This window comes from Salvelinus namaycush, chromosome 26 (genome assembly GCF_016432855.1).
Source record: "Salvelinus namaycush isolate Seneca chromosome 26, SaNama_1.0, whole genome shotgun sequence".
NCBI classification, from domain to species: Eukaryota; Metazoa; Chordata; class Actinopteri; order Salmoniformes; family Salmonidae; genus Salvelinus; species Salvelinus namaycush.
Window position 1 is genome coordinate 32198026 of NC_052332.1, and position 15416 is coordinate 32213441.

Below are 15416 nucleotides of genomic sequence, written 5' to 3' on the forward strand. Positions count from 1 at the left end.
GAGCTTACTGTATTTCAGAACCCCAAATAGACTAATGAACTATACATGCTTAACCCGCCCACCACACCCCCTATAACATATTCATACAGCCCATCAATCCCACTGCTACTGCAAGTGTTTTGCCTCTTCATTGTTCTCTGGGGTTTTATGAGAGTACACCATGGTAGACTAGTCGTATCCAATAAGGGCCCTAAATCTTTTGAGATAATAACCTCTAGTTTCTTACTGTTTTTTAAAATCTTTTTTTTTCTCGTTTGTCGGTATGACAACAAATACGGCTTTAATACTCTAGAACAGCTGCCCGAATTCCTGATTTTGGAGTGCAGGCATCTGACCAGAAAGACTAGAAGTTCCTCTTCAGTACTAAGTGACGGTGTTTGCCAAACACTCAAGAACAAATGTGCTTACTAACTTACTCCACATAAGCCAAGGGAAATTCTTGTCACAGAGGGCCTTATAATATCCTTGTTTGTTGTTGCTGCCAGTTGTATAGTCAGGATGCTCGGATAGAAATGCATTCATCTCAGCACCCAGAACCAAATCAGCTATGATCGTCAGAGACTGTGATTGTCAGAGACTGTTACACTGCACGTAGTAAACACTTAGGGCCCCCTATTTTGTGGCTTTTGAGAATTCATTGAATTGAGTATGGTCAACTTTTGCAATGGTATTTGCGTGGTATTTACCTGTAAAATAATTCTGGGCATTATTTATTTACCTGTCGGAGCCCACTCCACTCCACTATATATGTACTGTAGATCTACACGTTTATCTATTTTAGACTTATGTTTGATGATGTAACACGTAGTTGGGTGTTCCCCTGGCTCAGTGGTGTAGTCCAGGGATTAGGCTTAGTCAATGTTTATGGAGGGCTGTCTGATCCTGCCTGTGGTCTCTGGATCCTGACAGCTGCAGGACTATCTGTGTGTTTGTCTACCACCTGTTAGGTCTCTGTTGGCCTCCATTAGTTGCTAGTTAGATTGTTGGATGCAGCTGTCCAGGAAAGGGACCAGTTTTACACCAGGCCACATGCATCCGGCTCACAGATGACATGCTCAACTTCACAGAGGGATTGGTGGATTGTAATGTATTGTTCCCACTTAAGCATCTCTGGACACATTTTGCTGTATGGATGTTTGTCAGACTAAGTAAGTGATGAAACCACAACATCTTAAATGTTTGTGTCATGTTTCTAACACTTTGATTCTTTTCCAGCACATGAACCAGTGTGATGTGTGTATTCTAGTCCACTAATTGCTGTGCTAAAATACCTGCCTGTAAAACATCTAAATGTCTTATTGTGTAGTTATCCATTGGCCATCCATGCCTCCACTGCATAGTCATTGAAAACATTAACACCCTAATACAGTATGACTGAATGCAGGTGGTCCTGAACCAGTTGCACCACCACTAGCAATTAACTAAAGCCTGGTTAGCAATGAATTACAGCCACACACTCCAAATACAACTTCCTATGGTAAACATTATGCATTATTAACTTACTGTATTAAAAACAGCAGGTGTATTTTGCATCACCTGTTTGACCTATCCTATCCATCCATTTTCTCCTAATGTTAACTAAAACTGCGACCGTGAAGTCATTCAATACTTTAATACAATACGTTTTTTAAGGGGTTTCCATCTGCACCTACATGCTGAAAGATTAGCAATCTTAAATGAAGGTACAAATCGTAGGTTTTGGAGATCAGAGAATTATCGCGGCTGAATCTGTCAGGAGAGAGAGCAAGCTGGGGAGCCTGGAGGGAGGGGGCTGAGAAAGCCATCGGTATGATCAAATGGCAGTTGCTATTCCAGAATATGTGTCCTTGTAGGGCAGCTTTTATAAACTGCCTGGTGTGGGGAGTTATTGGTGTCAGGACTCAAGGTCATGCAGGTACTTCTGATCAGCTAAATTCAGGATCTGTCTAAGTGGAGCGTTGGAGCTGAATCTCAAGAGAGATATTGGAGGGTAAGGGTTGTTTAGGTCACCGAGACCGATGTAGTTAATCCCTGAAAATAATGTTATTGACCCCATTTATGTCAATTGCTCCTCTCCAGTAAGTTTTAGCCTTTCAACAGCAGACTGTACATGGCAAAGGCCTTACTTTACGCTGGGCAAGTGTCCAGGTGACTTAAAGAGATTGAACAGGATCTTAAGAAGCGCATACCAATTTGTAACGTGTGAATGAATTTGTAACATATGATACGAATTGCAAGAAAATTATTATAATAATAAACAAAAAATTCAATACAAAATGGATGACATTGTAAGTAGCATTTATAAATCCTTGTGTACCTTTCAGTTGACACCATGAAGCGTCATCCATCACTGGATGGAAGCCTCAGTCTGTCTGTACAGTCTTAGAAGACTCACTGTACTTTGGACACCAGAAGACCTACTAATTATGCTGATGATGTTAGCACTTTAGCAGTTATAAATAGTCATTGGGGTTTCTGGAGCCCTCCCAAATGCTGGCAGACATACAGCACCAGTCAAAAGTTTGAACACACCTACTCATTCCAGGGTTTTTCTTTATTTTTACTATTTTCTACATTGTACAATAATAGTGAAGACATCAAAACTATGAAATAACACTTATGGGATCATGTAGTAACCAAAAAAGCGTTAAAAAAATCTAAATGTATTTTAGATTTTAGATTCTTCAAAGTAGCCACCCTTTGTCTTGATGACAGCTTTGCACACTCTTGCCATTCTCTCAACCAGCTTCATGAAGTAGTCACATGGAATGCATTCCAATTAACAGGTGTGCCTTGTTAATTTGTGGAATTTCTTTCCTTCTTAATGCGTTTGAGCCAACCAGTTGTGTTGTGACAAGGTATACAGAAGATAGCCCTATTTGGTAAAAGTCCAAGTCCATATTATGGCAAGAACAGCTCAAATAAGCAAAGAGAAACAACAATCATTATTTTAAGACATGAAAGGTCAGTCAATACTGAACATTTCAATAAGTGCAGTCGCAAAAACCATCAAGCGCTATGATGAAACTGGCTCTCATTAGAACCGCCACAGGAAAGGAAGACCCAGAGTTACCTCTGCTGCAGAGGATAAGTTCATTAGAGTTAACTGCACCTCAGATTGCAGGCCCCCAAAAAAGAGTTTAAGTAACAGACACATCTCAACATCAACTGTTCAGAGGAGACTGCGTGAATCAGGCCTTCATGGTCGAATTGCTGCAAAGAAACCACTACTAAAGGACACCAATAATAAGAAGACACTTGCTTGGGCCAAGAAACATGAACAATGGACATTAGACCGATGGAAATCTGTCCTTTGGTCTGATGAGTCCGAACTAGACATTTTTGGTTCCAACCGCCGTGTCTTTGTGAGACGCAGAGTAGGTGGACGGACGATCTCTGCATGTGTGGTTCCCAATGTAAAGCATGGAGGAGGAGGTATGATGGTGTGGGGGTGATTTGCTGGTGACACTGTCTGTGATTTATTTAGAATTCAAGGCACACGTAACCATCATGGCTACAACAGCACTCTGCAGCGATACGCCATCCCATCTGGTTTGGGCTTAGTGGGACTATCATTTGTTTTTCAACAGGACAATGACTCAAAACACACCTCCAGGCTATGTAAGGGCTCTTTGACCAAGGAGAGTGATGGAGTGGTGCATCAGATGACTCGGCCACAATCACCCGACAACCCAATTGAGATGGTTTTGGATGAGTTGGACCGAAGAGTGAAGGAAAAGCAGCCAATAAGTGCTCAGCATACACTACCGTTCAAAAGTTTGGGGTCACCTAGAAATGTCCTTGTTTTTGAAAGAAAAGCAAAAAAATGTGTCCATTAAAATAACAGCAAATTGATCAGAAGTACAGTGTAGACATTGTTAATGTTGTAAATGACTATTGTAGCTGGAAACAGCAGATTTTTTATGGAATATCTACATAGGCGTACAGAGGCCCATTATCAGCAACCATCACTTAATTGGCTAATCCAAGTTTATCATTTTAAAATGCTAATTGATCATTAGAAAACCCTTTTGCAATTATGTTAGCACAGCTGAAAACTGTTGTTCTGATTAAAGAAGCAATAAAACTGGCCTTCTTTAGACTATTGAGTATCTGGAGCATCAGGATTTGTGGGTTCAATTACAGACTCAAAATGGCCAGAAACAAAGAACTTTCTTCTGAAACTCGTCAGTCTATTCTTGTTCTGAGAAATGAAAGCTATTCCATGCGAGAAATTGCCAAGAAACTGAAGATCTTTTACAACGCTGCATACTACTACCTTCACAGAACAGAGCAAACTGGCTCTAACCAGAATAGAAAGCGGAGTGGGAAAGCGGAGTGGGACCGCGGATTGTCCCAGGTTTGTGGCTGTCTAGGTCCCTGCTGTTTGTTGTCTTCAATCTTCCCTGTGACCTGCCCTGTCTGGAACTGAGAGGAGTAACCGCGTAACCTAAGTTGCTAGCTACCATGACAAAGACCAAAGCTGGCAGGAGCACCGTTGAGGACAGTGGTGTCTCTCTATCACAGGTGAAGGATCTTTTAAATGAACAAAAATAGTTCTACAAGCAGTTGTTACAACAACAAGAAAATAGATTCAAGTGTGTTGTACAAACACTGGTGGATTCAACTAATAAAAGAATGGATGACCTGACCAGAGAGGTCCAGGACCTGAAGAAAACAGTGTGCTGTTCTACTAGGGTCAGCTCAATGAGTTGAAACAGGAGAACGGCAAGATGACAGCAATATGCAAGTCATTGAGAGAGGGCTTCAGTTCTTTGTGTGAATCCATGATAACAATGACGGATAAATCAGACTCAAGGGATAATCAAGGCAGAACAACATGCTTGTGGACGGAATTTCAGAATCTCTACATGAGACCTGGAAGGAGTCTGAGGACAAAGAGAGGAAAATGATCTCTGAGAAATTGAAGATGTACCACAGGAAGATTGTGGAGCGCGCCCACAGGACTGGAAAACCCACCACCGGCCCAGGTGACAGGCCCAGGCCAATAGTGGTCAAGTTCCTGAGGTTCAAGGACAAGATAGCTGTTCTGGAGAGAGCCAAGAACTTGAGAGGGATGTATATCTTCCTCAATGAGGACTATCCTGAAGCTGTGCACCAGAAGAGGAAAGAACTTATCCCAGGCATTAAAGCTGCCAGAGCACATGGGGACATTGCTTACATCCGCAATGACAGACTCATTGTCCCAGAAGCCTGGAAGGAATGAGAGAGCCAAGCCTATGGGTTCGTAGCTTCAACCCCGCAACACACACACACACCAATTGATTAATGGACTGCTGAATGTACACTGCTCAAAAAAATAAAGGGAACACTTAAACAACACAATGTAACTCCAAGTCAATCACACTTCTGTGAAATCAAACTGTCCACTTAGGAAGCAACACTGATTGACAATAAATTTCACATGCTGTTGTGCAAATGGAATAGACAAAAGGTGGAAATTATAGGCAATTAGCAAGACACCCCCAATAAAGGAGTGATTCTGCAGGTGGTGACCACAGACCACTTCTCAGTTCCTATGCTTCCTGGCTGATGTTTTGGTCACTTTTGAATGCTGGCGGTGCTCTCACTCTAGTGGTAGCATGAGACGGAGTCTACAACCCACACAAGTGGCTCAGGTAGTGCAGCTCATCCAGGATGGCACGTCAATGCGAGCTGTGGCAAGAAGGTTTGCTGTGTCTGTCAGCGTAGTGTCCAGAGCATGGAGGCGCTACCAGGAGACAGGCCAGTACATCAGGAGACGTGGAGGAGGCCGTAGGAGGGCAACAACCCAGCAGCAGGACCGCTACCTCCGCCTTTGAGCAGGAGGAGCACTGCCAGAGCCCTGTAAAATGACCTCCAGCAGGCCACTGGAGTGTGGTTCTGGTTCTACTGGTTCTAACAACAGACCTATCAGCTTGCTGACCAAATACAATGCTATTTCTCTGTAAACAAATCAACAACAGACTTTCAGCATGCTTATAGAGAAGGGCACTCAACATGTACTGCACTGACACAAATGACTGATGATTGGTTGAAAGAAAGTGATAATAAGAAGATTGTGGGAGCTGTACAGCCTTTGATATTATTGACCATAACCTGTTGTTGAAAAAACGTATGTGTTATGGCTTTTCAACCTCTGCAATATCATGGATTCAGAGCTATCTATCTAATATAACTCAGTGTTTTCTTTAATGAAAGCTTCTCTAATGTCAATGTACAGTGTACAGTGTGTACAGTGTGTACACATGTACAGTGTGGTGTACCGCAGGGCAACTCTCTAGGCCTGCTACTATTTTCTACTTTTACCAATGACCTGCCACTGGCATTAAACAAAGCATGTCTGTCCATATATGCTGATGATTCAACCATATATGCATCATCAACCACAGCTAATGAAGTCACTGAAGCCTTTAAGTTACAGTCTGTTTTGGAATGGGTGGCTAGTAATAAACTGGTCCTGAGCATCTCTAAATGCTAAGAGCATTGTATTTGGTACAAATCATTCCCTAAGTTCTAGACCTCAGCTGTATCTGGTAATGAATGGTGTGGCTGTTGAACAAGTTGAGGAGACTAAATTACTTGGCATTACCTTAGAGTGTAAACTGTCATGGTCAAAACATATAGATTCAATGGTTGTAAAGATCGGGAGAGGTCTGTCCGTAATAAAGAGACGCTCTGCTTTTTTGACACCACACTCCAAAAAGAATGTTCTGCAGGCTCTAGTTTTGTCTAATCTTGATTATTGTCCAGTCGTGTGGTCCAGAGCTGCAATGAAAGACCTGTAATTAAGCTGTAGCTGGCCCAGAACAGAGCGGCACGTCTTGCTCTTCATTGTAATCAGAGGGCTGATATAAATAATATGCACGCCAGTCTCTCTTGGCTAAGAGTTGATGAGAGACTGACTGCATCACTTCTTTTTATAAGAAACATTAATGTGTTGAAAATCCCAAATTGTTTGCGTTGTCAACTTACACACAGCTCTGACACACACACCTACTCTACCAGACATGCCACCAGGGGTCTTTTCACAGTCCCCAAATCTAGAACAAATTCAAGAAAGTCTACAGTATTATATAGAGCCATTATTGCATGGAACGCCGTTCCATCTCATATTGCTCAAATAAACAGCAAACCTGGTTTCAAAAAACAGATAAAGCAACACCTCATGGCACTTCGCCTCTCCTCTATTTGACTTAGATAGTTTGTGTGTATGTATTGATATGTAGGCTTCATGTGCCTTTAAAAATGGTTTATGTAGTTCTGTCTTTGAGCTGTTGTCTATTAATGTTCTGTATTATGTCATGTTTCATGTTTTGTGTGGACCCCAGGAAGAGCAGCTGCTGCTTTAGCAAAAGCTAATGCCACTGTTCCCCGGGCGCCGAAGATGTGGATATCGATTAAGGCAGCCCCCCCCCCCCCCCCCCAACAGCTCTCATTCAGAGGGGTTGGGTTAAATTCAGAGGGGTTGGGTTACACCTGTTGTGACATACTTTTGGTCATGTAGGGTATGTGGACACCTGCTTGTCAAACATCTAATTCCAAAGTCATGGGCATTGTTATGGAGTTGGTCCCCTCTTTTCTGCTCCACTCTTCTGTGAAGGCTTTCCACTCAATGTTGTAACATTGCTGCGGGGACTTGCTTCCATTCAGCCACAAGAGCATAAGTGAGGTTCGGCACTGATGTTAGTTGATTAGGCCTGGCTCGCAGTCGGCGTTCATCCCAAAGATGTTCGATGGGGTTGAGGTCAGGGTTCTGTTTTGGCCAGTCAGGTTCTTCTACATTGTCTTGACAAACCATTTCTGTATGGACCTCGCTTTGTGCACGGGGGCATTGTCTTGCTGAAACAGGAAAGGGCTTTCCCCAAACTGTTGCCACAAAGTTGGAAGCACAGAATCGTCTAGAATGTCATTGTATGCTGTAGCGTTAAGATGTCCCTTCATTGGAACTAAGGGGCCTAGTACAAACCATGAAAAACATTATTCCTTCTCCACCAAACTTTACAGTTGGCACTATGCATTTGGGCAGGTAGCGTTCTCCAATGGCGGTGAGCTTCACACCACTCCAACCGATGCTAGGCATTGCGCATGGTGATCTTAGGCTTGTGTGCGGCTGCTCGGCCATGGAAACCCAATTCATGAAGCTCCCTACAAACAGTTCTTGTGCTGACATTGCTTCCAGAGGCAGTTTGGAACTCGGGAGTGAGTGTTGCTACCGAGGACAGGCCCCGTTCTGTGACCTTGTGTGGCCTACCACTTCGCGGCTGAGCCGTTGTTGCTCCTAGACGTTTCCACTTCACAGTAACAGCACTTACAGTTGACTGGGGCAGCTCTAGCAGGGAAGAAATTTGACAAACTGACTTGTTGGAAAGGTGGCATCCTATGACGGTGCCACATTGAAAGTCACTCATCTCTTCAGTACGGGCCATTCTACTGCCAATGTTTGTCTATGGAGATTGCATGGCGGTGTGCTCGGTTTTATACACCTGTCAGCAACGGGTGTGGCTAAAATATCCGAATACACTACTTTGAAGGGGTGTCCACATACTTTTGTATAAATAGTGTATATTGCGTTATTTTATGGCTCGTTATGACACCTACATAAGAGTGTCAAAACCCACATTAGTTTTTTCCTGCCAAGATGTTTCTTTTTGTTTTAAAGTTTGTTTGTCTTAAATGCTTTGTTGTTGTAATGAATGTTTAAAAAAAAAAGAAAATCATAATATTTTAAATAACTTGTAGAAATTACACTTTATAACACTGTCATCAAGCACTATGACCATCCTATGTCACTTTACTTGGACCCAAAAAAATAGACTCTATTTTAAATAACTTGTTGAAATTACACTTTATAACACTCTCAAGAAGCATTATGACCATCATATAAGCCAGATAGGCCTATCACATACATGTCTTTATATCAGTCATCAGTCAAAACGAGGGTTTCTTGGACTGCTCCTGAAATCAATGTGTGCATAATTACAATGAATAATATGGTAAATTAAATAAAAAATGTATATAACATAAGCATACTATTGATATAGGCTACGGTGTAATGGAATGTTTTGCCTTGTGTGGTAGGTTTTGTGGGTTTTGACACTCTTATGTAGGTGTCATAACCAGCCATAAAATAACGCCATATATGTCACGACAGGTGTAAATATATGTGTCATGACAGTGTTATGACCATGTTATAACAGGTTATGACACGTGATGTCAGCTATTATGACAGATTATGACATGGTTATGACTGTGTCAGAACGTGTTATGACACTGGGTGTCAAGTAAAGCAATTCAAGCAGAAAGGGACTGGCAACCAACTGTTTGTTATAGAAGTCTATGCTGCCAACTCAAAGGTAACTGGTAGTCATGGAAATGGTCGCAGTACATACATTTGTTGCATGATGGGAGCTATGCATTTTATGTATGTGGTGACATCTGTTTTATTTGGCTAAATGCCAGACACAAAAGTATATTGTGTTGCTCTTTATATGATATAAAACATTGTTAAAGTGTTTTGGTTGAAATGTAAGAATAAATCACAATTTTCTTGTGTGTGTGTGTCCACGTGCAGATGCCTGTCTATTTCCTCTGTCTGAGCCCTTGGGCTTGCGTGTTCCATACCACTTTGTTAAGGGAACAGGCCCCACATTCTTGACAACTAACAACAATGGTTAGTAGAGAGCTGGTGGGCTCCTGCCTGATGTTCCAGTGACTCAGTCCTGCGTGTCTGTGGAGGGTGCTAATCCCAGCGCCAGGACAGCCCCCATAGGAGTGCCAGCCCAGGCCCAAAGTCTCCCACAACCCCCTGGGAGTGCCAGCCCAGGCCACAGTCTCCCACAACCCTCTGGGAGTCCCAGACCCAGGCCACAGTCTCCTACAGCCCCCTGGAAGTCCCAGGGCCAGGCCACAGTCTCCTACAGCCTCCTGGGAATGCCAGGCCCAGCCACAGTCTCCTACAGCCCCCTGGAAGTCCTAGGCCACTGTCTCCTACAGTCCCCTGGAAGTCCCATGCCCAGCCCACAGTCTCCTACAGTCCCCTGGAAGTCCCAGGCCCAGCCCACAGTCTCCTACAGTCCCCTGGAAGTCCCAGGCCCAGCCCACAGTCTCCTACAGTCCCCTGGAAGTCCCAGGCCCAGCCCACAGTCTCCTACAGTCCCCTGGAAGTCCCAGGCCCAGCCCACAGTCTCCTACAGTCCCCTGGAAGTCCCAGGCCCAGCCCACAGTCTCCTACAGTCCCCTGGAAGTCCCAGGCCCAGCCCACAGTCTCCTACAGTCCCCTGGAAGTCCCAGGCCCAGCCCACAGTCTCCTACAGTCCCCTGGAAGTCCCAGGCCCAGCCCACAGTCTCCTACAGTCCCCTGGAAGTCCCAGGCCCAGCCCATAGTCTCCTACAGTCCCCTGGAAGTCCCAGGCCCAGCCCACCGTCTCCTACAGTCCCCTGGAAGTCCCAGGCCCAGCCCACAGTCTCCTACAGTCCCCTGGAAGTCCCAGGCCCAGCCCACCGTCTCCTACAGTCCCCTGGAAGTCCCATGCCCAGCCCACAGTCTCCTACAGCCAACTGGGAGTGCCAGGCTCTGGGCCACAGTCTCTCACTGACCTTAACCCCCAAACGTAGCTCTGTTTCCCACGCTTCCTTACATTCAAGGGATAAATGAGACTTGGAAGGATGACATGGTACAACTTTAGCTTCAGACCTGCTACACAACCTGAAGCCAACAGGGCTCCATAATAATAGCCATTGTATTTGTCTCGTAGTTCACTCTGGTTTGAGCTAATACATTGACGAAGCTATAGTCCTCAGTGACAGCAACAGGTGGAGTTTAGTCTTTTTGTAAATTATGTTTTAGCCTGGAAGTTGTATTAACACCTTAGTTCTGATAGTAATATAATCGTGGTTTAATACAGTAACTCTCATCTAGAGAAAGAGTTACTCACTTACTGAATGATGTTGTGTGCTGCCGTGGGACGTTGTCTTATGTGAGTTAATGTAATGTTAGTGTTTGACCTTCAGACAATGTTCATTGAGACATGAGTTTTGTGGCGAAGTCTTGTTGGTTATTGTGGCTTTATGTGCAATAGATATTTGGAAATGAGTTACTCAGAAAAAGAGTAGTTCACCATTTGTTATGCTTTTGTCTTGAGTTTTCTAAACAATTTTTTAGGTAGGGATAGGGCATTGTTGTACCAGTATGAATGCCTCTTTGGTCTAAATCTGTTTCTTGTTAATTTCTCTAAGAATTCTTGCTGTTATGCTCTTCACCTCTGTTATGCACAAGACATACATTCCATATTAACATTCTTTCCAGAGTTCTTGGACATTTTGTAGCACCAGTTTTATGTTATTCAATGTACAAAGTAAACAAAACATTATGATGATCATTATGATCGATCATGGGATGAGTTGATATATCATTCTCAAGTCTCAGTTTAACACATGCAGTTATTTCATTTTTATTAATTCACTGGTAATACAGTGAGGTTTTACGAGTGTGGTCACTGCCTTTCTCTTAGTAAGAAGGATAAAAGGTGATTGATTGTATGATATTATCCCATCCCAAATCACCAGTAGGCAGGGTAAAGGTATTACTGTAAAGTTAACATCTAGAGTGGTAAAAGAAATCACACCTCCTCTCCTTTTCCCAGCATTCCATTTCCACACATTGTTGGTTGAGAGTTTCTGCTGCAGGAATGCTCTGCTGTCGGCTGTTCCCTGGTGTCCTATGGCTACCTGATATAGCCCCCTTCTCCTCCTTTCTCCTCCTTAGCCCCCCTCCCCCCACCCAGTCTAAATTTGGGAATCTATGGCAGTAGAGGTTGATTTGAGGGTTAGGCACCTGCTGCGGAAGAGTCTCCTCTTCTAACCATTTTTCCCTCTTTCCCTATCACTATCTCTCCTTCCCTCAGACTCTCCTCTCTGCATGTTCAGTTCTTCCCTCACTCTCCTCTCTGCATGTTCAGTCCTTCCCTCAGACTCTCCTCTCTGCATGTTGAGTCCTTCCCTCAGACTCTCCTCTCTGCATGTTCAGTCCTTCCCTCACTCTCCTCTCTGCATGTTCAGTCCTTCCCTCAGACTCTCCTCTCTGCATGTTCAGTTCTTCCCTCACTCTCCTCTCTGCATGTTCAGTCCTTCCCTCAGACTCTCCTCTCTGCATGTTGAGTCCTTCCCTCAGACACTCCTCTCTGCATGTTGAGTCCTTCCCTCAGATTCTCCTCTCTGCATGTTCAGTCCTTCCCTCGGATTCTCCTCTCTGCATGTTCAGTCCTTCCCTCAGACTCTCCTCTGTCTAGGTTCAGTCCTTCCCTCAGACTCTCCTCTCTGCATGTTCAGTCCTTCCCTCAGACTCTCCTCTCTGCATGTTCAGTCCTTCCCTCAGACTCTCCTCTCTGCATGTTCAGTCCTTCCCTCAGATTCTCCTCTCTGCATGTTCAGTCCTTCCCTCAGACTGTCCTCTCTGCATGTTCAGTCCTTCCCTCAGACTCTCCTCTCTGCATGTTCAGTCCTTCCCTCAGATTCTCCTCTCTGCATGTTCAGTCCTTCCCTCAAACTCTCCTCTCTGCATGTTCAGTCCTTCCCTCAGACTCTCCTCTTTGCATGTTCAGTCCTTCCCTCAGACTCTCCTCTCTGCATGTTGAGTCCTTCCCTCAAACTCTGCATGTTGAGTCCTTCCCTCAGACTCTCCTCTCTGCATGTTCAGTCCTTCCCTCACTCTCCTCTCTGCATGTTCAGTCCTTCCCTCAGACTCTCCTCTCTGCATGTTCAGTCCTTCCCTCAAACTCTCCTCTCTGCATGTTCAGTCCTTCCCTCAGACTCTCCTCTCTGCATGTTCAGTCCTTCCCTCAGACTCTCCTCTCTGCATGTTGAGTCCTTCCCTCAAACTCTCCTCTCTGCATGTTCAGTCCTTCCCTCAGACTCTCCTCTCTGCATGTTCAGTCCTTCCCTCACTCTCCTCTCTGCATGTTCAGTCCTTCCCTCAGACTCTCCTCTCTGCATGTTCAGTCCTTCCCTCAGACTCTCCTCTCTGCATGTTGAGTCCTTCCCTCAAACTCTCCTCTCTGCATGTTGAGTCCTTCCCTCAAACTCTCCTCTCTGCATGTTGAGTCCTTCCCTCAAACTCTCCTCTCTGCATGTTGAGTCCTTCCCTCAAACTCTCCTCTCTGCATGTTCAGTCCTTCCCTTAGACTCTCCTCTCTGCATGTTCAGTCCTTCCCTCAGACTCTCCTCTGTCTAGGTTCAGTAATTCCCTCAGACTCTCATCTCCCTGCCTTGTATTGCCTCTGCAGCTTCTGCATCACATTCTAATATGTTCAAAAGAGTATCCATGACTACGTTCTCTTCAAATTATGTGTAAAAGCTATTTCACAGTATTTGAAAATAGGTAAATACCATACTCAAAAATGAACATTTACCCTATGTCTTGATACTGTACTAACTATTCAGACAGTTAGTTGTAGCTTGAAAACCCAATGCTGCATACATACTGGAAGGTGTTTTTCCACAAGCTGTTCTACAGTGGATGTGGTAGATGACATGAGATCATTGTGTACTGCAGCTTTCAAGTTGATTGTTTTCTAGAATTTGTATTAACCAAAGCAGGATCAGTGGTAACCTAGATATTTTGACCGATAATCCCTGAGAAACATATGGATCTAGATCATGTTAAAGGTGTTTCATGAGTGACGCATCACGCATTTTAGTATCATTTTTATGAATTATTGTAACAAGCTCTTTCTCTCGCAAACCTTCACTGCCTGGTGCAACTCTCACTTGCATAAAGCGGGTACACAGATTGAGAACATTGAGGAGGACTTCAGGAATGGACACAAACTCATGTTGCTGCTGGAAGTCATCTCAGGTAGTTGGACACCCTTTTCTCTTTTCTGCATGGTCAAATTCTAAGTACAGTTCACTATTGCCATTCCCTAATGCTAACTAATGGGTCCATGTCGTGTTTGTTTGTGGATGTGCAGGTGAAAGGCTTCCCAAGCCAGACAAAGGTCAAATGCGTTTCCACAAGATCGCCAATGTGAACAAGGCCCTGGATTTCATCTGCAGCAAGGGAGTCAAGCTGGTGTCCATCGGTGCCGAGGGTGGGCCTCGCACCCCAAAACCCTTCCAAACACTTCTATACCCTTCCATACCCTTCCAAACCCTTATATACCCTTCCAAACCCTAAACCCTTCCAAACCCTTCTATACCCTTCCAAACCCTAAACCCTTCCATACCCTTCCAAACCCTAAACCCTTCCAAACCCTTCCATACCCTTCCAAACCCTTCTATACCCTTCCAAACCCTAAACCCTTCCAAACCCTTCTATACCCTTCCAAACCCTAAACCCTTCCATACCCTTCCAAACCCTAAACCCTTCCAAACCCTTCCATACCCTTCCAAACCCTTCTATACCATTCAAACCCTAAACCCTTCTATACCCTTCCAAACCCTAAACCCTTCCATACCCTTCCAAACCCTAAACCCTTCCAAACCCTTCTATACCCTTCAAACCCTTCTATACCCTTCTATACCCTTCAAACCCTAAACCCTTCCAAACCCTTCAAACCCTAAACCCTTCCAAACCCTTCTATACCCTTCCAAACCCTAAACCCTTCCAAACCCTTCTATACCCTTCCAAACCTTAAACCCTTCCATACCCTTCTATACCCTTCCAAACCCTAAACCCTTCCAAACCCTTCTATACCCGTCCAAACCTTAAACCCTTCCATACCCTTCCATACCCTTACAAACCTTAAACCCTTCCATACCCTTCCAAACCATTCTAAACCCTTCCAAACCTTAAACCCTTCCATACCCTTCTATACCCTTCCAAACCCTTCTATACCCTTCCAAACCCTTCTATACCCTTCCAAACCTTCTATACCCTTCCAAACCCTTCTATACCCTTCCAAACCTTCTATACCCTTCCAAACCCTTCTATACCCTTCCAAACCCTTCTATAACCTTCCAAACCCTAAACCCTTCCATACCCTTCCAAACCCTAAACCCTTCCAAACCCTTCTATACCCTTCAAACCCTTCTATACCCTTCTATACCCTTCAAACCCTAAACCCTTCCAAACCCTTCAAACCCTAAACCCTTCCAAACCCTTCTATACCCTTCCAAACCCTAAACCCTTCCAAACCCTTCTATACCCTTCCAAACCTTAAACCCTTCCATACCCTTCCATACCCTTCCAAACCTTAAACCCTTCCATACCCTTCCAAACCATTCTAAACCCTTCCAAACCTTAAACTCTTCCATACCCTTCCAAACCCTTCTAAACCCTTCCAAACCTTAAACCCTTCCATACCCTTCTATACCCTTCCAAACCCTTCTATACCCTTCCAAACCCTTCTATACCCTTCCAAACCTTCTATACCCTTCCAAACCCTTCTATACCCTTCCAAACCTTCTATACCCTTCCAAACCCTTCTATACCCTTC

General features: G+C 44.3%; 1 pseudogene; it reads left to right on the plus strand.

Annotated features, from left to right (window-relative positions):
* Window positions 1-15416, plus strand: part of LOC120021591 — a 32573-nt pseudogene that overhangs the window by 7587 nt on the left and 9570 nt on the right.